Raw genomic sequence first — 23,449 nt, 5'->3', positions numbered from 1 at the left:
TTCGATGTCTAGTTTAATTCCATTATGAGCTGTATGATTTCTATTCTTTTAAATTTGTTAAGGTATGTTTTATGGCACAGAATGTGGTCTGTCTTGGTGAATGTTCCATGTGAGCTCGAGAAGAATGGGTATTCTTCTGTTCTTAGACAAAGTGCTCTATAGATGTCCATTATATCCAGTTTATTGATGGTATTGTTGAGTGCAGCTATGTCCCAACTGATGTTCTGCCTGCTGGATCTGTCCATTTCTGATGGAGTGTTGAAGTCTCCAAGTAGAACAGTGGGTTAATCTACTTCTCCTTGCAGTTCTATCAGTTTTTACCTCACGTATTTTGAGGTTGTGTTGTTCTATCCATGTACATTATAGATTGTCATGTCTTCTGGGGGCAGAGGGGAAAAACAAAAAGGTCAAATAGGGACTTTTATGAAGTTTACCAAGTGTTTTGTGTTATAAAACCTCTCCTTCGTGTCCTCCAAAAATCTTCCAAACAACAATATAAAACTTGTTGTTTTTTCACTTATGATTTCTGGCTTGGATAGGCTTTAAGGGAAAAGGGCTGAATCCCATTATGAGTTAATGCCACACATGGAGACAAGCAGCATTTGAGCTTTGTTGCTCTTTGTTTCCTTCCTTTATTTCTTTTTCTTCCCTTTCTTCTATTTGACAGCTATTAACTATGGACTTAGGTACTATACTAGCAGCTACGGATTATAAACCTGTGCTTTCAGTACATTTACGATAGAGTTGAAGACACTGAGAATAGCACTGACATTACAGGAAAGTGTGTGAAGTGTGCAGCAGAGGAACAGAGAGAGTGCTTGGTGTAGAGATGAACACAGTCTCCGTCCACAAAGGGCCCACATTCCAGACAAGGGAGGGTAGAATATAGGATTAATAGAAGCATACAGCAGGAGACAATGCTCTAGACAGTGTAAAGGTAAGTGCAGGGACAGCAAACCTGAAGCTGGGTGACACATTCTGGGGTACCCATTCGGTATGGGTGCAGGCAGGCGTACAAGTGGGAGACTGTGCAAGGTGAGCCCAAGAGCAACCTGGAGGAACTAGTGTGGTTTGCACTTCATTCTGAAAACTGTGGAGAGATTTTCAAGAATTTTAGGATGAGGGGTGGGATATAAACAGATTTAGATTCTTAGAAGACCGCTTGGCAGCACCATAGAGGATAATGAAGTGGGGCAAGACGGGAGGCAGGGAGACCAGGAGAGAAGCGACTGCAGTGCAGTCGTCATAACCACTATCCACGCTGATGAGGCTCTAACAGTGGCAGGGGATCCAGCGATGAAGCAGAAAGTAGGGAGGATGTTGCAGTGGGTGGTTAAAATCTATAGAATCTGGTAATGGGTTGTCGGTGTGGAGGAGAAAGCAGAAGTGAGGCTGGAGATGTCGGAAGGGGTGTGAGGAAACCACTGGATCCCTCACTGAACATCCTGGGAAACCACCTACTGGACTGCTCAGTGTCCCACGTGAGAGTAACAGCAAATGCCATCAAGTGTGTGGTCTTGTAATCGCATAGATAATGCAGCTGAATAGGCAACTCTGTAGAGACTGAAAGTAGAATCCTGGTTGCAAGGGACTGGGAGGGAGGGGGAGAGGGAAATGAGGAGTGATTGCTAATGAATAATAGGGTTTCTTTTGTGGGTGATGAAAATGTTCTGGAATTCAATAGTGATGATGGTTCCACAACCTTGTGAATATATTAAATGCCACTAAATTGTAAACTTTAAAAAAGTTAATTTTTTGGTGCGTCAGTTATATCTTAATTTAAGTCTCAGGGCCCAGATGCCACCAACTAGACCACGTGGGGCATCTCTTTGTCCTAGAACCTTTGGACCAGTGCACTATCCTCTGAGCTGGGCTCAGCTCATCTCACTAGAGACCCTCTGTCTTCACCAGTAGAAACTTTGTGTAAGATAGTGGCCTTAATCATATATCCGGAGAAAACTCTCTAATTCAAAAAGACACATGCATCCTAATGTTCATAGCAGCACTATTTACAATAGCCAAGACGGGGAAGCAACCTAAATGTGTGTGTGTGTGTGTGTGTGTGTATAATGGAATACTACTCAGCCATGGAAAAGAATGAGATAAGGCCATTTGCAGCAACATGGATGGACCTAGAGATTATCATACTGAGTGAAGTAAGTCAGACAGAGAAAGACAAATATATGATATCACTTATATGTGGAATCTAAAGTATGATATAAATGAACTTATTTACAACAGAGAAACAAACTAACTCACAGACATAGAAAACAAACTTATGGCTACCAAAGAGGGAAGGGAGAAGGGATAAATTAGGAGTTGGAAACTAGCAGATACAAACTACTATATATAAAATAGATAAACAACAAGATCCTACTGTATAGCACAGGGAACTATATTCAATGTCTTGTAATAAACGATAATGGAAAAGAATCTGAAAAAAATATATTGATATAGATACAGATATATAGATATATGACTGAATCACTTTTCTGTACACCAGAAACTAACACAACTTTGTAAATCAACTATACTTCAATTTAAAATTAATCAATCAATTAATTAATTAGTTATTTTTTAAAAAGATAGTGGTCATCTACAGCTTCTCTTATCCTTAGAGGGGTAGTGTATTACCCATGGACCAAAATAGGGGGAACAGGGACAGAAGACAATCATTCCAGCCAGCCCAGATAAAAAAGCATCTGCAGACTCTAGCTGACAAGAGGCCATTTTCTGTAGGACACCGAAACTTAGTTTGTCAAAGAAATAAATGCACACACAAACACACACCAAACGTATATCTATCAAGGAACTGCAATCTTCATCTTCATTGTTTAAAACCTAATCAACTTCTCAATTAGGTTAGAAAGTAATAATGGTATATTAAAATTTCATTTTAGTAAGATTGGAATGGGTTTCCTTACCAAAAACTAAATACCGCATGCCTTGGGCTAGCATGACACAGTGAAAGATCATGGGCTTCAAAGTCAATAAGATATGAGGCTCACCACTGGTAGCTTGTGGTCTTGGACAAGTTGTTTGGAACACCATAAGCCTCTGTTTCTTTAACTCTAAATTGAAGATAACACCTACCTCCAAAGTTTAAATGCCGTAAAACATGCAAAGTGTCTAGTGGCATTTGGCAAGATGTTTTCAATGAACATTACTCCATTCCCTGTTACGACAAAGAGGGTGTAGTTCTCTGGGGTTTTTTTCCCCTCTCTCTCTCTCTCTCTCTCCCTCCCCCAGCCCATCTTTCCTCCCCCTGTTTCCCTCTCTTTTACATTCCTTTAAAAATCTGGATTGTCTGACTCTTGCACCAAAAAGGAGATATCAAAATCTAAGATTCTATGAGATTCTTTGAAGGTCTTCTTTTTTAAAAAAAGGAGAAAATACCATATTTTAATTTTTACTTGTATCTATGAGTCGTATAAACCTAAAAAGAGGAAGATTCTGGTGGCTCAGTGATTTTCCATTTCTCATGCATAATAATGTAGCTGATAAATCTCTCTGGCCCTTTCATCATTACTTTCATCCAAGCCATGTTCAGTTAGGATATCATTTGCATGTTGGCAAGATGATTACTTTAATATGCAGTCATTAAAAAAAAAAAGAAACCCAGACAGAACCCAAACAGAAAAATAGAACACTTTTTAATAACTGATGCATTAAATAGGGAACAGTTTTCTTTCATGAGAGTATATTACTTGACCTTCTGCAGAGACAAGTTCATTGAACCTAATTTTGAGAAACTGATTACATTTTTTCTAGCCAGAGATGGTTTGATTTGACTGAAGTCTGGTTAGGATGCAAAGAGGCTATTAAAATGATTTTCAGCATTTTTTCCAAAGAGCGATCCATTAATTGCTTGTGAATATTCATCCCTCAAACCTCCTACTCTATTAGGCTCAAACCAGAGCTGTAAGATTATGATGTTTTTATTGATATAATTAATAATAAATGTTACTCGTTAACTTGGTTATCGCCAAATTGGACATTTAACAAATGTACTCCGGGCCTTACGCTAGTGAATTTAAGATAAATATGAGGCAACATATCGACATGAAAAGATGAAATCAAGAATGTTACTGTGGAAAGAAAAAAAAGTGGAGAAAGTGCTTTACCAAGTTTTGGAAAAGCTAAAAACAATGATTTTTAAAACTAATTCTCTTTAGGTTTCTCTGAACAACATGCTCAAATAATGTAAGACATCTGCTCAATATATAACATCAATTGAAATGTTAAAAGATAGTTTAAAGTACCAGAAGCAAGAAGAACCCTACAAAAGGCAATAATATGCAAAATGCAGAGACTGGATTATGAAAAATAAAAAACCTACCACTTTACTTCACTCCTCATTCTACAACCAAGAATCCAGCTCCTGTATAATCAGAAAATCTAAGGAGTAACAGCAATGAAATATTTCTGCCCTACTGTAATGCTGCAAATTGGAACCTTGAAAATTGTACTCAGGTGTGTACCAACGGATCTCAATTGCAAAACAGCATAAGGAACGAGATTTGCAAATGTAGTCTAAGGACCTAGAATAAGATTTTAAATCAGGCTGCATTAATTTGGAATTTGTCCATGAGTTGATGTTTACCTTCACATTATTTGAAAGAAAAATCAGAATGTAGACAGAACTTTTCTTTTATTAAAAAAAAAGATAACAGCACCCTTCGATAGCTCAGCTAGTAGAGCCGAAGACTGCAGAGGTGATTTTTGAAAAAACAGATGCTTTTCCATCTTTCCAGCTTTAAACAATAAACTCTACTATGCTAATCCCTGCCCCACATGAACAGGTGGGGTGGGGATGGCAGGCAGGTGAGGAGCAGTAAAGGAGGTGGACACACGTGTCAACTTGGCCAGACATAATCAATAGTAGCTAGAGAGGAAACTGGGTTCCACGAGGCCAGGGAAATTACCGTCTTATCCCATTTTACAGATCAGAAACTGAAGCTGAGAGGTTACTTGTGCAAAATCCCACAGCTGGGAATCAATTCTAAGGGATTTTTGCCCCTAAAGCCCCCACTTTTCCTATTCCACCATCTTCACAGAGATAACACAAGATTCTCGTAAAGTGGTTGATCAACAAAACACTTCTATGATTAGCCTTCCTCCAGCTGGAAGACTGACAGCAGGCCAGGTGGCTCAAGGTTCCCCACCCCCTATTCTTTTCGGTGCCCCTCTACCGAGGAGGCTGTGCTTTTTCCTCGGTGCCCCTTGGATACACCAATGTGAATGGAGGTCTCAACAGCTAGAAATGAAGGTGCCCCATCTTCCCTCACATGTCAAGGTCACCTGTAAGCATCGCTGTTAGGCACTGTGCGAGGGTTCAGAGAAATAGGGTACCATTCTTGTTAACAAGCTGCTTCCAGGCTGATTGGAAGACAAGGCAGGATCATCCTTGCTTTTATCCCCCCAGAATAAACATAATGAGGATCTCAAGCAACTAGGGAGGAAAGTCAAAAGAGATATTTTTGGTCCAGGACTTTCAGAGGTCCTACAATATTAAACCACGTGGGTTAGGAGGCAAACTCCCAAATGCATAAGGACATGTGGATCTATGTAAGTATGAAAACGTAATTCCTTTTCTGTGTCTCCTTTCTTGTGTTCAGTACTTTCACACCCCATGTCCTATTGCTAGCCTGGTGTGTCCAACTGCCTAAGCCCTACCTCGACTGTGTAGGATAAGTTTATGCTCAAGTTTAAGATAAGTTAAACTTGTAAGATAAGTTTATGTGTAGATAAGTTATGCTTATGCTTTTACTTTCAAAACTCACCAGTCCTATTTCCCCATTCTCAGTACTCTGCCCTCTCCTGGGAAAATTCAAACTTACCTGTCGGCTCCCCCAGACAAATATTATGTGTTTACAGTTACAGGGAGTTGCTTTTGCTGGCAATATTAGCCATCAAGTTAGGCTATGTAGATATTTTTTAAAAGATCACAAAAATCACTTCCAAAGGAGTGCTTATTTTATATTCTTGCTCAGACCATATCTAAGGACAATGGTTCCTAAACCAAACTATCTTAGGAAGTTTCTTTATCAATTTTATTTCACTTAGAAAAAATGAAAACAATTAATATTCTTGATGAGGCGCCTACCTTGACCTTTGTTCAAGTTCTTATTTTAAGTCAAAAAAAAAAAAAGACCTGAACTACCTTGCTTAAATTAGTTAAAAAAATTCATTTTAGACACTTCAAATGTTTCAATATTTTGTGTATGACTCAATCTGCTTAATTAAAAAGAAATTTACTTTGGCTGTATCTTCAAATTTTCACTGCATTTTGTAATTACTGACCTTAATAAATATTGAAAACTGAGACCTCAATGTATTTGAGGTCCCAGTATACCTGCACACATATAAAACAGACAAATAGTCTTGTAGAAAAATCCTATCTTGAAGAAAATGTGAAAAAAATGGAAGACTAAACTAAGGTTGCCACTTAAATTGCGTACATCAAAATTTCAACAAATTCTTCAGCTGCTATGTAGTCATTAAGCTATTTGCCTGGTATAACCAATCTCAGTTCACTTCTATAAACCTGCGTAAGGGTTTCATATCCAAAATAAGGTACCAATAAGAATATTGGTAAGAAACAAAAGCTAACTATAACCAGCATAAACATGATTGGATTTGATATTTCCTTAAGAAATAACCCTCCAAGGTAAAGATTTGTAAATAGGCTGCTCAGACAACTATATTTCCTAAACCTTAACCAGCTATTTCTGGTGCCTTATGAAAGTAAAGCATTTTGAAATATAATTAACTTGAGAGAGCTATGATCTTGGAAAATACTACATCTTTTAAGAGAAAGTACAATACTATAAGTGCTAAAACTTGATTCTAAATATAAAAATTTAATAGTAAAAATTTACCAGTGTGTTTCCATCACTGTCTAAAGGACTGGATAATTTTCCTTTAAAACTGAAGTCTTATAATGGAGATAAGTGATAGTACTTCTCAGTTTTAATGATTATTTTAATTGTCCCAGGAGATTGTGTGACTCCCAACTCTATAACAGTATAGTTACTAAGAGGCCTTCTAGTATTAATTTTATTTTGTAAATAAATTTACCTATAGGAAACACAATTTACTGACCAGATCCATGGAATTCTAGTCTACTTCTCATTATTTTTGTTATAAATTAATAAACTGAAATTACTGTATATAAATAAAATCCTTCAGCATGACTCAATCTTCCAGATCTTACTTACCCATGACTAAAATGTGAAAATTGGGTTTCAGTATCTGCAAATTGCAGGATATGTGATCACCCTGTCTCTAAACAGACACTCCTTGAGACTCAGGCTCTGGAAAGCGTCTCTCTCTTTCACTTGGCACTTGCCTCATGACCACAGCAAATATTGTTTTTTAAGATTAAGCATCATTACTTTCACCATTTTTGCATGCATGTTTAGGACTAATTTCTATTACCTTGTTCTCACTTTTGGAAAAATAAATCGCTCACAATATTTACACTGATGTATTAAGAAAGCAAATTTGTAGTCCAGTAAATTTTAATAATCTGTGCCAGGCATCATTGTAGAAGGGGATAGTGCCCTGAAATCAATCTGTAAATGAAAGAGACTAACTCCCAAAACATTATGGGGCTTCCATTTCTGGACCGATAAGGACTGTCTGTGGGACAAAGAGATAACTGTTGCAATACAAACATTTAGGGCATTTGGGGCGAAAAAGCTCAGGCTGAGGCTCTTGGGCAGGCAGAACATGCTTATTTCATAACCCACTTACTCACAACTACCAAAACCTATGGCCAGTTGCCTTTTTTAAAACTGTAGAAAATTGGAGGCAGATGATACTTTAGTGGTGATTAAGACAAATGCTTAATATTTCTGAAGATAAAAAGGTTTGCGAGAAGTTTCGGGATTTGCCTGCCATCACACTGTCTCCCAGGAGTAAACTGGGAGCATCCCTGTCAATTTAGAGCTTCCTATGGCCCCATCCTTCTTTCCATTTTAACTTGCACTGATGTATACAACTCATGCCCTTTAATCCTCTGTGGTTTCATCACTTAGAAGCACCATATTGAGCAGAGGTAAATAATTATTTTATGTAGGTCTAATTAAGTTCAAAGTGACTAGCGTTGGCCCCAGACTTTCTACATTCCTCGGAGTCAGTCTAATATGAGCATTTGAATCTACTCAGTTCGACATGTATTTGGGGGGTATATGCACCTGCTCGGGGTAGGAGAGAAGGAACTACCACGCTGCTGAGCAGAAAGTTTCAGCTGCTAAAAGAAAGTGGACCGGAACTAAGCCATCTCAGCTCGCAGGATAAAGGAAACACCCACAGCAAAGATAGTTGGAAATCAGGTTGACATGTACTCTGTCTTTACTTTTAGGTTAAAGAAAAAAGTCTCTGAAGAACTGCTATACTGTGGTAAGTGGAACATGTATTTCTTCATTTTAAACAGTCCCAAATGGTATCTAAAGAATCTTTTTCCACAATAGATAAACATTAAATGAAGAATAGCTCTTATCTAGTATATAAGTATATAGTATCCCACCATATGTGAAAATAGCTTATGAGGTGTAATAGTTTTCCAAACGTTTCTTTTAATATCTTTTAAATAATTAGCTCTAGGTTATATTTTAAATGGCATCATGGAAAGGTAGTTTTATTTGGGAGATAGGTTTGTCTACTATTTCTTCTTCCACAGATCCAATTGAGTTAACCCTGTTCTGTTCCTCAAAAATACATCACAGAAGTATAAGAGAGATCAGATGGCTGAGGGCAATTTGCCTGTGGGGACAACTCGATGCCTAGGATCTGTGGAGTGTGTCATTAGGATCATCTAGTGTGAAGGACAATGCCTTTACCTCAAGCTAAACTAATGTCTCAGGTTAAATGATGCTCGGCAATCTTGAAGTCACTACTAAGATTTCAGGGCTCTTCCTGGAATTAATGCATAACTTTTCTTCATATTCATTCCCTCATAAAACATTTATCGATCAACCGTAAGCCAAGTATTGTGCTAGGTGCTAAGAATACCAAATCAAATACAACAGGAGTCCTGCCCTTGAAGAGCTCATAGGCTGGTTCCAGGGTTCTTATTTAGCCCAACACACCAGTATTATTTAAAGCTGGTTTCCATTCTGATTGACCGACACCTATGTTCTACTGGTGTTTACATGTTTTGAGTATTCTCTACCACCTTGCTGTCTGTAACTGTAAATTTTAGGAGCATGGAAGAACTCAGAATCATGCCACTGAGTGAGATTTAACAGAGGTGCATACAAGGCCCAATGGGAGAATCCAGCAAGGAGTGGTGAAAGTCACATGATGGCATTTGAGAAGGCTTCACAGAGAAGATGACATTAGAGCCGTAAAGAATGAAGTTTGGGAGAGAGGGGAGGAATGGGGGAAGGGACTGAAGGGGTCGGAAAAGTCTGGGCATTACTGGAACTACCAGAGCATACTCTTTTTTACTGAATAATATTTGGAAGCAGCTCAAGTACTAATACCACGTGAAACATAATTAAATACAGCGATTTCATTTAGTTGTTAAAAAGACTACCTTTCACAGTTTCCCCAGATATTCAAGGACATCTGGGAGCATTGTTTTAAAATAAATAAATAAGGTAAGAAAGCAGTAAATAACTGGAGAATAGGAGAGACTAGCTCCAGAAATTGGTAAAGAGCTTCTTAGAAGGGCCTTCCTCTAATTTCCCCTTTCCTGGTTGCTGGCCTTCACTAGTCATTTAATTCTGACTGAGGACGCTCAGGAGGAACTGTGGAGAAGATGTCTTTTGGCTGCATGCCATCCTCTGAACTGAGGATGATAAAAACACTAAAGGACAATAATACTGGTAAATTATTCTGTCTTGTTCCAAATGATTTTAAACTTTTGTGGAGAGCTTTCAAATGCTTCTGAATTAAGAAAATGATTGCAATCCTAAATTTCAGGAACGTGACAAAACTTAAAATGATCCTATTAATTTAAAGTTGAGGCACCTTTCATTCTTAATACGTGTTATTTTACAAGTCCTTGCATATTTCAAGGTCTAAATAGATTTTTTAAAATGTTCTTAGAGCCCTAACTTCATTTTAACAGAAATAACATAGACTCTTACTTAAATGTATAAACTTAATATATATTCAAATATCCAATAACAGAGAATGTTTCATATTAGCTTGTTAGTTAAATTACATTTTGTGAGTAAACAAATTTAGAGCTTATGAATGAAACCAGATGGAGAACCAAAAGTATCAGTGTTTGCCATATTTTGACTGTAGACAGTGAGTGACTGAGGAATTTTAGCTATGCACCATGCCTCAACCCTGACCTCCAGAGGCCGTTCTAAGAATGACGGAAGGTTTCTAACATTTAACCGTTGACCGAACTTTGTTAAAGCTATCAAATTTGTCCACGTGCTTCAGTGAACCTGTCTCAGAGCACAGCAAACAAATGAGGAAATTATCCGGTCTTAATCCAGAGAACAATTCCAAACTATTACTTTAATTTCCAAAGCAATCCTTAATATTTTCCAACTGGCTGAAATTTCTAACCCATTCAAGTGTTACAAATAACTTTATTCACTCTCCCTTCCATTCTTTATGAAGAACGATAACTCACCAATATTCTCCTTACTTTTTATTATCAGCTAAATGAAGATTACCAGCAAAACAGTTCTCGGTTTTCCTGAATGATCCTTTAATCTTTTCCTACAGGTCTCATTTTCTAATCTCTACTTGTTTGTATGAGTCTAAGACTTTTATTAGCTACCCAGTTAACATTAAAGGTCATATGTTAATGATGAAAGAGATGAATTTATTTATAATACTTTAGGGAAATTTCATATTTCCTTACACATAAGCTACCAAAAGACCATCCTGGAAAATTGCAGTTAATTAAATGAATCAGCTACTAATGAGATTTAAACAAACAAACAAAGCTACTAATGCAATTTAAATAACTTGAAGAAATGTTACTTAAAGCTCACTAATAATCATTACACCCTCAAAGTGTTACTTTGACATACAAATATGAGCAAGATGGTGTCAGGTGCTACCCAAGATCGTGTTTTCCAGGAATTGGCTACTAAAGCTTATGCTGGGCACACGTGGCCCATATTTGAAGAACAGAGAACTTACAACCAACAGGATCAATGCTTCTCGAAAGACTTGATGATAGACACCATTTTGGCAGAATCCCACATAACTACCACCACACCTCCACCACTACCCACCAAATTTCCACTTTCCCATTCCCAAGACATATAGAATCCCTCAACCATGAATATGATCAGATCTGAGGACTTGCAGAGGGTGGGGTGATGTTATTATGACATATCACTTTGCTGAGAATGATACTGTGATCTATAAGAAATATATGTAGAACCAAAACTAAAATGGAGTCACTTATGTTGGGGACAAAAAGGAGTTGGCGACACAGGTGCATTAAAGAAAAGCAAAGATTAACCTTACCTAATATCAGTTGGGAGAATTTACAGCTCTTCTCAGAAATCAGCAGAGGACACCAGCAATCTGCAAAGGTCAAAAGTCTGTTCACACCACCTCTGGACTTCTTTGTTCCCCTAAGTCAGCTACCCTGATTCAAAAAGAAAGAAGACCATCAGGCAACCAGTCAGCTGAAAAAGACAAATAATTTCCACATTTACCCCATAAAAACCCTTTAGCCTGTAAACAGCTGGGAACTCACTGCTCCCATAGCCTTGAGTTTCCCAGCTTGTCGGTCAAAACCCTTGCCATAAACTCATCTTTGGCTTTGTTTCACTTGGTGTGCAGAGTTTGTTTTTTCACATATATATTTGGCCATTCAGATGACCAAAATATATTTCTCATATGTATTTTGTCTTCCTCCATGGTTCCTGGCTCACAGCTCCCCAAACCTTTGGAATTTCCTGAGTGAGTGACAAGAACAATGGCAGCATCTTTTGTTATAATATTTGGTCTCTTGTCCTCAGTTTCTGGAAACACTTTAGAGTCATAAAGGTGAAATGGGTGTCTTGTTATATATAACAAGCCCTCTATCACTACCGGATTTATGTTAGGGAGATGATTTTGGGATAGCACATAAGGATGGGGGCTGGTTGCCAGGGGAACCAAATATTCTTTCAAAGAGGAGTATTAGGCCTGGCTTAATTGAGAACCACTGATTTGATACTATTTTAAATTTCCAAAGTTAGTCCCACTTTCTTATATCTCCCCTACTAATTCCTCTACCAAGGAAATAAAACCAAACAAATTTATTTAAATATAGTCAAGCCAAAGATGGCAAAGAATATTTTCTAAGGAGGGAAGGAAATTGAAATAAATGATTGACTAAATCATCAAAAAATTTATTTTTTTCAAAGGTGTTGCTAAACTCAAGCAGTCCCTCTAGTGCTTGGAGTTGGGGGCACCACTAAAGGGATGGCAAGGCTCAGAATTCCTTAAGTCAATTCTGAAGGTGATGAACGAGAACAGAATAAGAAACTTTTGCTTAAAAAGTCAAATGTGCGCTCAAAGTATTTCCTGTGTCCTTGTCAGTGTGTTTTCTTAGAATTCACTGTGTTCACACCAGAATGAAAAGAGAGGATGGCATCCAGAACCCACACAAATCAGCTTCCCAGCCCAAGGTGGGCTCGAGTCACAGCCCCCAGCAATGGGCATGGATGAGAAGTTGGAGAAGAGTTCTTCCTGGCATATCAAGTCCTCTCTTTCTTTGGGAGAAAATAGCATACTTTGGTCATAATAGGAAAGATTGACAAACCTATTTTAAAGGATGTTTACTGAAGTGTTTCTATTGTATTAAAGCTATGCCTTTTAGTATAATAAAAGGAGTAAAATTTTTAATCTCCTCCTAAACGCCTTCTCAAAAATAACTCGAGAGATAAGAAAAGTTTCGTTAACTTCTTCTGCACCAGTAGAGGAGATTACTCTCTTGTCTCTTCCCACAAGAGACATCAGGGTCTTAAGGGTATGATTCACTGTGAGATTAATTTCCCATCTCTTCGGTTACAGCTTGCATCTCCCAACTGGGAGGAACATTTCGATTTTTGGTAAACATTTTTTAAAAATCAGCTAATGTTTTGCCAAGTTTGTATGGATTACCCAATTAATACTCAATATAATCATTATCTGGAAGCTGCTTTTAGGATAATCATCAATAGTTATTTTATTTTAATGAAGAGAGAAAAAACATTTTCCTAAGGAAGAATTTTTTTAAATTAATTCATTTGTTCTCCAAGTTATAAGACATTAGCATTCACATCTCGCCTCTGCTTTACAGCTAGACATCACTTTTATCATTAAGAGAAGGAAATTATGACTAGCACTCAACAGTAGGAATATCACCTGGAAAAAATGAGTCTTTATCTCATTAAGGCTTTCAAAATGACTTCTGAGATGATGATAAATTATTTTACATTCCAGGAAAAGAAGAGACAACTGTAACTATAGTTACCAAGCATATCAGGGGCCCCTGCTTTCCAGAATAGCCTCCAGACTAAGTATTTATTCAAGGGAGTTGTCATGTAAACACACTGAGAGGTAGGAGGTTAGAGAAGGCTTTAAATGCACCTGTCACAAACATTTTAATATGCAACATTTCTTATCTTCACTTTTTTTCATAAAATACTATGTACTTTGGAAACATCTTTTAAGAGATAGCCTACCTTGAGTTGCCTAGGACAAAAACCATTAGATGGCCTTTGTCCTGGTACAACAGGTATTTATTTTCTAGACTTCACATGTCCAGGATGTAATGCGCATAGATGGCCTTGACTTCCTTAATACTTTTAACTGGAAAGAAGGAATTTCCTGTTGTTTTAGAAGACAGGAAGTAGAATGTCCAGCTGCCTCTAGAAAACACTCTCTGTACTTACTTCATGGGGATATAAAATTCCAGTGCTCTAGGTAACTTCTGGAATTAGAAACGGCTTTTCCCTGGGGCTGTGCTATAGGCTGTATTATTTATTCTACATATTGATACTCAATATATATTTGGCTTCTTCAGAGCATATAAGAACATAGGATCTAAAATCAGGTACCTGGATTTGAACACTGGATACTTCACTTACTAGATATGTGAACATGAACAAGTTTCTTAATCTCTTCAAACTCTATTTCCCCAACTGTAAAAAGGAGAAAATAGTAGTGTCTTCCTCTTAAGTCGGTTTTGAAGATTAAATGAGGTAACTCTCCAAGGCTTAGAATCTTCCAAGATTTCTCTACCAGTGTTAAGAGAGGATAATCTTTCTCATTCTTCCAAGAGAATCAACAGGAAACTATTCTTTAAACACACACACACACACACACACACACACACACACACACACCCCACACACACACCCCTCCAAAGGAGAGGAGTGAAATTCAGAGTCAATATAATACCGAAGAAACTATTTCCCTAAAAAAAAAAAAAAAAAAAAAAAAGTACAAAGTCCCTAAGCTACAAAGATAATAGCCTGATATTACTATGCACAGTGGCATGAGTTTCCTTTTGTTCATCTATTTGAGATATCTGGATTAAAGTCCTAACCTCAGGCTTCTCATCCTGGAAGGGTTTTAACTCCGTTTGGAGAACTTCAGTTATCCCTACTGCCTTAACCAGAGTTGAGGGGAACCAAGGAATATGCCTAGGGCTGTCCATGCTCTTCTTCCAGGAGCCAACAGAAGTCTTAGTATAAAGGAAGATTCTGGATTTTCTGGCCAAATTAGAATTATCTTATTGTTATTAGGCGTAATAAATTTCAGTTAATTCTTTTTAGATTTTCTAGGTATAAATAATAGCACTGTACATTATGATAATGCAGATGCTTCTTATCTAATATTTATTCATGACCACATTCTTAGAGGGAGCAATTTTATATGTACACTTTAATTACTAATGTTGTTAAAAAATAAAGGTTCAAATATTAGTCAAAAATATTTTTTGGGGGTGCTTCCCTGGTGGCACAGTGGTTAAGAATCCGCCTGCCAATGAAGGGGGACACAGGTTCGAGCCCTGGTCTGGAAAGATCCCACATGCCGCAGAGCAGCTAAGCCCATGCGCCACAACTACTGAGCCTGCGCTCTAGAGCCCACGTTCTGCAACAAAAGAAGCCACCACGATGAGAAGCCCTCCGCCCCCAGCTCACCACAACTAGAGAAAGCCTGCGTGCGGCAACAAAGACCCAACATAGCCAAAAATAAATAAATAAAATAAATAAATATTTAAAAATAAAATATTTTTTGAAAATGACCATTAGTGGAATAGAAATAGAATGTAGATTTCAAATCACAAAGAAAAGAGTAATAAAATAATTTTAGTCAATCAAGCAAAAGTCAGGACAAAAAAAACAAAAAGAAGAATATAATGAAGACAGCATAGTAGCAATTAAATAGGACTTCTGCTTCTGGACTTGACAGAACAACTGGTACAAGTATCGTTCCTTCTCACGCTGTAAACAACTATTAAACTGGACAAAATATATGAGGTAACCGTTGTCAGGGACTGAACAACAGGCAGCACAGAACTGTGATTCTCTGAGGAGGAAAACACACATGGTGAGCCTCATGATAGCCCTGGATTCTGCTTAGAGGTTACTTTTCTACCTTGGCTCAAGGAGGTGGACTCTAAGAGGAGTGACGGGCATTGAAGAGGCAGAGATTGAAGTTCCAAGTTGCTGAAGGGGTTGGCGCTTAGAGGGAAGCTACCAGAGCTCTACTGGTGGAGGACAGGCGGAAGTCTGCATAGAGATTGAAGGTGGGTCATAGGGCTAGGCTGAAAATGCACAAGATCAGACTTCGGGAAACTTAGCAGAGATTGTCTGCTAAGTTTGGGGCTAACTTTTGGTTCAGCAAATTCAGAAAAGGCATTTTCCAAGTGGTTAACATTCATTTGAAGTTGAGCACAGGGGAGATATTATTAAAAATTATCTTCATCCAACCTCATCAGAAAATGTAAATAAACATAGATGCTACTAGATGGAGAAACTAAATAAGAATGCAGTTAAATTGGCAAAATAACCCAGAGTGCACAACAATCAGGTCCAAGTGTAATATTACATGTGAAGAGCTTCAGTGAGTTTCTTTAAACTTGTTTCAAGATTCACTTCCTAGTAAGTCATATTCAAATTATAGATCTCAAGTTTAGATATCTGTAGCTAATCAATATCCTAGCACATTTGCGACTCATTTCTCATTTGCATGGGTCAGTTGTGTTCTTAATTTTGCTGGACTATCAGAGCAAGAAAAACCAGAGACCAATACTTATGAGCCCTGGTCTCCTCACATGTAAACTAGAGGCAGATATCTGTGGGATCCAAACACAAAAAAGCTACTGCATAAATACTTTTTGATTATTTAGACTTATACTGCCAAAGGGGGCTATAAATTGCATACAGACCATAGTTTTATTATATTTTCCTAATTAACTCATTCAACAAATTGTTTTTTAGTATTAATATATGGCAGGTATTGTTGGGCACAGGAATTAAACAGTGAATAAACCTAACAAAAATCTTAGCCTTTATGGAGCTTATAGATAATCGTAGTGTAATTAAGTAAACATGACCTAGAGGATTGAGTTGGCTTATTTTCTTTTTTTCCTGGCTGATATTTTTAGGAATAAGTTACCCTGGTTATTTTCTTCATGCTTTGGCTTTATTCCTTATCTTAACAATTTAGGTTGCTTATTAAAAAAAATTACATTTGATTTATTCATAACAGCCAAGTATCAATAAATAGTTTTAAACATGTATAATATACTTAAAAATTTGTACATACTGAGAATTTATTCTGAATTTAACTCAAAATGGATAAAAGTATCTCACCTGTTCATCACAGTTTTATTAGAGCAGGTTTTATTTTTTTGATTTTGTTTATACATATATTTAAATTTTTCTACATTGATTGTATGGTGCTTTTTGTTAGAAAAAGACATTATTTTTAAGTCTTGAAATATAGTTCCTTATACTGTCTATAGAAAATTAGGTCATGAATAAATAAACATAAAACTTGCTTTTAAAAAAATAATATTTTTTTGAACCTAGAAGTCTACTATAACCTAAGCAAACAACTATATTTATATATTTATATTTATAACTTTGCTTAGCTATAACATAAGCAAATTCTGAAATTTGTTGAGGCCTCTTTGGCTGAAAAATTAGGACATTTCTTAAAGCAACAGACTGGAGAAAAACATTTTTGTGAAATATGCCCTGGATAAACAAGATTTAACTTAGTCTTTTCTGATGTGCACTGCAATATATTTTTATATGAAGGAACACTAACCTGTATAAAACAAGTTTTCTGTTGCTTAAATAGAAATGCCATTACATCAGTGACAACTGTCCTGAGTTTAAGAATTGCCCTGAGGGCTTCCCCGGTGGCGCAGTGGTTGAGAGTCCGCCTGCCGATGCAGGGGACACGGGTTTGTGCCCTGGTCCGGGAAGATCCCACGTGCCGCGGAGCGGCTGGGCCTGTGAGCCATGGCCGCTGAGCCTGCGCGTCCGGAGCCTGTGCTCCGCAACAGGAGAGGCCACAACAGTGAGAGGCCCGCGTACTGCAAAAAAAAAAAAAAAGAAAGAAAAGAAAAAGAATTGCCCTGAATGAATAGTGAAATCCTCCACTGTTAACACTCTCCTGAAAGGGACTGCTAAGGAATTTTTTTTGGCAGGGGGAGGGCTGCATTGGGTCTTCGTTGCTGCTGTGCGTGGGCTTTCTCTAGTTGCAGCAGCGGGGGCTACTCTTCATTGAGGTGGCTTCTCCTGTTGCGGAGCATGGGTTCTAGGCGTGAGGGCCTCAGCAGTTGCAGCGTGCAGGCACAGCAGTTCTGGCTCGCAGGTTCCAGAGCGCAGGCTCAGCAGTTGTGGCGCACGGGCTTAGTTGCTCCACAGCATGTGGGATCCTCCCGAACCAGGGCTCGAACCCGTGTCCCCTGCATTGGCAGGTGGACTCTTAACCTGGAATATTACTCAGCCATAAAAAGAATGAAATAATGCCATTTGTAGCAATATGGATGGACCTAGACATGATCATACTAAGCGAAGTCAGAAAGAGAAAGACAAATACCATATGATATCACTTATATGTGGAATCTAAAATATGACACAAATGAACATATCTACAAAACAGAAACAGACTCGCAGACATAGAGAACAGACTTGTGGTTGCCAAGGGGGAGAGGGGTGGGGGAGGGAAGCATTAGGAGTTGGAGATTAGCAGATGCAAACTAGTCAAAAATACTGAATCACTATGCTGTACACCCGAAACTAATATTGTAAATCAACTATACTTCAATTTTAAAAAATATCAAACATAGAGTGTGTTCTCCATGTATTTTGTGTTCAAAAAATATTTTCTGAACACCTATATGTCTGGGCACTGTGGTTGGCACTTGGAATTTGAAAGGGAATAAGATAGACAAGATCCTTGTCCTTTGGGAGATAGATTAAGAATAAATTATGTACATATTTTGATAAGTGTTTTAGAGGAAATAAATGGAAAGCTGAGCAAGATGGATAATTTAGGCCAAAACTCTCCTCTGGTATAAAGAAACATCAACATAACATTTCACCAAGGAGTACAAGTGAAGGTGGACTTAAGCTTCCAATGTGTCATCGTGGTGCTAGTGTAGGGTGTATTGTGCCCCTTCCCCAAAACTGGTATGTTGCTGTCCCAATCTCAGTATCTGTGAATGTGACTTTATTTGGAAATGGTGTCTTTGCAGATGTGATCAAGTTAAAATGTGGAAATAATGGACTAACATGGGTCCTAATCCAACGACGAGTATTCTTATTAGAAAAGGAAAAATTGGACAAAAACACACACAGAGAAGAAAGTCATGTCAAAATGGAGGCAGAGATTGGAGTTATGTACCCACAAGGCAAGGAACACCAAGGATTGCTGGCAACCACCAGAAGCAGAGAGGAGTATGGAACATACACTCTCAAAGGGCCTCCAGGAGAAACCAACCACAGTGACACTTTGACTTTGGACTTCTGGCCTCCTCAACTATGATAGAATACATTTTATTTGAAGCCACCCTGCTTGTAGTACTTTATTATGGCTTTATTAAGGACCAGGAAACCAAAATAGGTGCCAATGGCTTTATACAAGGGGATGACCACATAGGATGTTTTCTCAATTGTACTATGCAGAATATCATTTTTAAAAGAGAGAGCAAAAAAATCAACAAAAAGGAAAGATTGATTTATATTGGGAAGACCAAAACCAGCTAAGAGTCCCTTCAGTTCTTGAAATTCTCTGACTCTTAAACCAGAAAAATTGTGTAGTCGAGCAATTATCCACTCAATTAGTCCTCACGAGATCAACTTACTCACACAGGAACCCACTGAAATGGGGCATGCTAGCCTCGCAGTCTGAGTTGGGATGGCTTTACTTGTGCTCCTTGGTGAAATATTATATTGATGTTTCTTTATACCAAAGGTGAGTTTTGGCCTAAATTATCCATCCTGCCTATCAAAATCAACAAAACCACACGTGTTGCATAAACATGACTTTAGTGTTCATATAATTGTGTTTTTTCAGAGTTTAAATACTTAAAATCCTTTAAACCAGGGAAACCTTCATTTCTCCTCTGGGATACATATATTTCCAGTGTAAATTTTTTAAACAAAGAAAAATAGCATAAATCCTTTCAACGACTATAAGTTAAACTTGAACCAAATAAAAGTGATTTGGTATTTTCTTGGAGAGACATGCTCCTACGAAGCAGAAAAGGAAAAATAGAAATAGTTTTAAAACAAAGAACTTGATTTGTTTAAGACAAACATAAACAAAGCAAAACAGAAAAGGTAGCGCCCCCAACCAAACACCACAGAAAATGTCAGCATAACAGAAAATGTCAAAAGAAAAAATTTAACCTTTTAAAAATCCCATTCATTTCCCACAGACTTTAAGAATCTTTCCTTTTTAAATAAAAATTTTCTTCCTTTTTCTTATTGCAAGAAAGAATATAAATCAATCTGGCACTGCCCTATAAAACTCAGACTTGTACAAAACAGAAGCAACAAATGTGTGAAGTGATCTTCCCTTTCCCGGTGCGGCCTTTCCTTCAAGGGCCTTAGTGCAGCAATAACAGAGACCCCTTACAGTCCAAGGTCATGCAATAGAGAACAGAATGAGCCTTAAGTTTAAGTCCACCCTTCCCTTTGCCCAGGGCGATAGAGCAGAGTGGAAGGGCTGCCATTTGCACAGCCCCAGGGGCGCCCTTCCCATCACCTATACGTTTGCAGTGTCTCAGCAGAACGGTTCAGAGTGAACCTCTCCAGGGAATAGGTGGGAGCCGGTGTGGCTTCATTACTTATTAACCGTGTACCTTGGCAAGTTATAATAGTTAACCTCCTAAGCCTCAAATTCCTCATCTGTTGAACAAGATAATAATATTCCTTATTTCATAGGATTGTCAAAGGACATAAAATAATGCAAATACCTGGCATTATAAGAAGGAACTCAACAAATCACTTATGTACTGTTAATATATATAAGCTTAGGAGATGGAAAGTGAGAAAAGGTTAAACCTCCCTTCTGGGTCTCTCCTCTACAAGTATGTTCATATATTTGTTCCCACCCCACTTCCTGACATTCTCATCTATTTTGTCCTCACAACACTTAATTAAACAACTTAAGAAAAAGAAAAAAACACAGCTAAAGCTCCAGTTATGAAAGTGATATATGCCCTTGATAGAAGACAGCTGTTGCCTCAGCTACTTATGCTGATAGAGATTCAGCTTCCAATTTCCAACAAGCCTTGAGAGGCATTCAAGCCTCTGCATTGATGTTCTATCAGCTATCAGTGGCCTGGAGAAGTGACCAACATGAGTGAGGAGAGAGTGAGTTAAAGACACACGTAAGCTGGAGCCTTCATGTATGCTCACCAATAGATAAACATTTGGGGAGTTAGTAACCATTTGAGTGTCCTGTCTGCCAAGACAGTGGTGATTTTTGACCAAAGAGCCAAAAGTCTCAGGCAGTCTGCTGGTCCCTCAACCACTAAACCTAAAGATGTGCGCTGAATTGCAGCTACATTAAACGTATCTCTTTACCCATGAACCAACACGAAAGAAGCATTCTGGGTACCTCCCTTAAATGCCAGCTGGTGTGTCAACAATCTTGGAATGGAGCTGTTGAGCCAAGTATCAGTTTTCCTCAACAAATAGTCCTTTGAATATGTGCTCCATTAGATCTACGTGAAGGCATCAACTATGAAAGAGTTTCTTATATTAAGTCACAGTAAATTTTTTAACTTTCAGAATTAATGTTTTTGTCTTCATTCACCCAGTAGTAAGACTGGTATTATTTTGGCAAGCCTTAAGATTAAGTCCAAGCTTTGATAGAAATGAAACAAGTAAAAATTTTAGTGAGCTTATATTTGGAATTATGTGTCTTAGGAAGAGTGGGTCATTTTTACAGTTTGTGTTATATATCCTAAGAAAAGTGCTGAAAGATGAGTTTGGATAAAAATTGCAAAGAAAAATTATTTTGAAATGAAATTCAAATCTCGTTATTTTCCATCAATCACAAGCGTGTACTAAGTGAGATTTCATTTGTCAGTTAAGTATAATTTTTACAATTCAACCCAAAATTCTTATTTTTAAAACCTACTGAAATATAGCATACTAAAGATAAATAATTAATTAAAATGTTAAATGTCTTACGAAATTTCTTGCCTTTGCTGCATGAGCTGTCATTATCTTTTTAAAAAGACAAAACCATCATCCAGTTTAGAAGGACGGCTCTGGTTATTAAAGAGAATGGTCTTCTCAACCTACAAAATTGTAAAAACAAAGCAAACAAGCAAAAGTAACCTACTGTGTGTTAATAAAATAAGAATTTATTGTTGGAAGCCTGTGTGAAAGCTGGTCAGAGAGACATGTTCCACTCATGTTTTATTGTATGGCCTTTGTGAAATGAAGGCTAATATTTCCTTAATGAACTGCAAATAAACTAGCAATTATGCTCATTTAGTTATTCCTAAAGTTGAAGATTTACTGTGACAGATAATAAAACACTTATAGTTAATGCTGTGACTATGGTTCTCAGAAAAGAATTTATCTATAGATACATAATAATTAGCCAAAACCACTTTTTTGAAAATGTCCAGTAAAAAAAAAGCACTATATTGAAGTGTTTATTATCTCACAATATATTTCAATTTATATCTAATGCATCCTTTTTCTATAATACACTATGAACTTTTAGAGAGAAATTTTAGACAAAACATTTCCTTTAAAATTTTTGTAGAAATGTATTCATGGACAGAATAATTTTTAAATGTCCTTAAAAGAATTGAAATTCACACTGTATTGGCCATCATTCTCTAAATGATAGAGACCAGATTTAAAACTCACTTAACTCCATGGAAATTCTATTTAAGAAGGGGAAAGAATTAAAGGTTTATTCTGAATTTTATGTTTCCCTGTAGTTAGGATAACATCAAGAATTACATTTAATGCTTACAAAGCACCAGACATAATGCCTGGTGTTTCATGCAGCACTTTGTATCTTCATTTTGAAGTTGCAAAAAATTCCATGCAATAAACTGAAGTAACTTTCCCTGGCACCCAGTTAGATAAGTAGCAAAACTGGGATTTGAAACAAGAGTTCTGACTAGGAACCAGTGCCCTCATCCACTGCACCATAACCTCTAAAACTATGCACTTTGATACGCGGATTCTATGCATAGATGTGAAAACAGTTGAGGTCAAGAATAAAATTTCCAGATATGTAGCATGATCTGAAAAATTAATGTTTTCCCAGTTGGTAATGAAAATGCAAAAGCTGTCACCAGGAAGACAGGAATATTTGATATTTGTGCTTCATAAAGAGATCAAAACTGAGTTGATTTCCTCTTTATTCCCAATTCTATCCTGCCTTCAAGTCTCCATTATATTTCTCAGGGTTCCGTTCTTAGTCCTCTTTTCTTACTTGCAGTCCCTATTTCCTTCCATCTATTTTTGATGATTCCTAAATTTATAACTCAGGCTGCATCCACCCCTCTCCTGAGTTCCACTCTCCAACCCCCAGTTGCTTCCTGTACATCTCCATTGACGTATCACAGGTGCCACATCCTAAGCAAGTCTAAACAAAATCTACCATCTCTCTTCAAGCCTGCTTCCTTCCTCCATCATCAATTCCTCTTGATCAGTGCCATCTTTACCCATCAGCTCTCTCACATTTAAAACATCAGGGTCATCTTTTCTCTACCCAACTATTTTCAATTCAACAATTGATCATTTAACTCTAACACATTCTGCTTCTAAGGTGTTGCTTGTATTCACTATGTCTGCCTACCACTGCGCCACCAGGGAAGCCCCAAACTAATTTTTTTTTTTTTTTTTTTTTTTTTTTTTTTTTGCGGTACACGAGCCTCTCACTGTTTTGGCCTCTCCCGTTGCGGAGCACAGGCTCCGGATGCGCAAGCTCAGCAGCCATGGCTCACGGGCCCAGCCGCTCCGCGGCATGTGGGATC

The sequence above is a fragment of the Physeter macrocephalus genome, chromosome 5 (assembly GCF_002837175.3).
Source record: "Physeter macrocephalus isolate SW-GA chromosome 5, ASM283717v5, whole genome shotgun sequence".
Lineage (NCBI taxonomy): Eukaryota > Metazoa > Chordata > Mammalia > Artiodactyla > Physeteridae > Physeter > Physeter macrocephalus.
Note: the sequence above shows the minus strand (reverse complement) of the source record.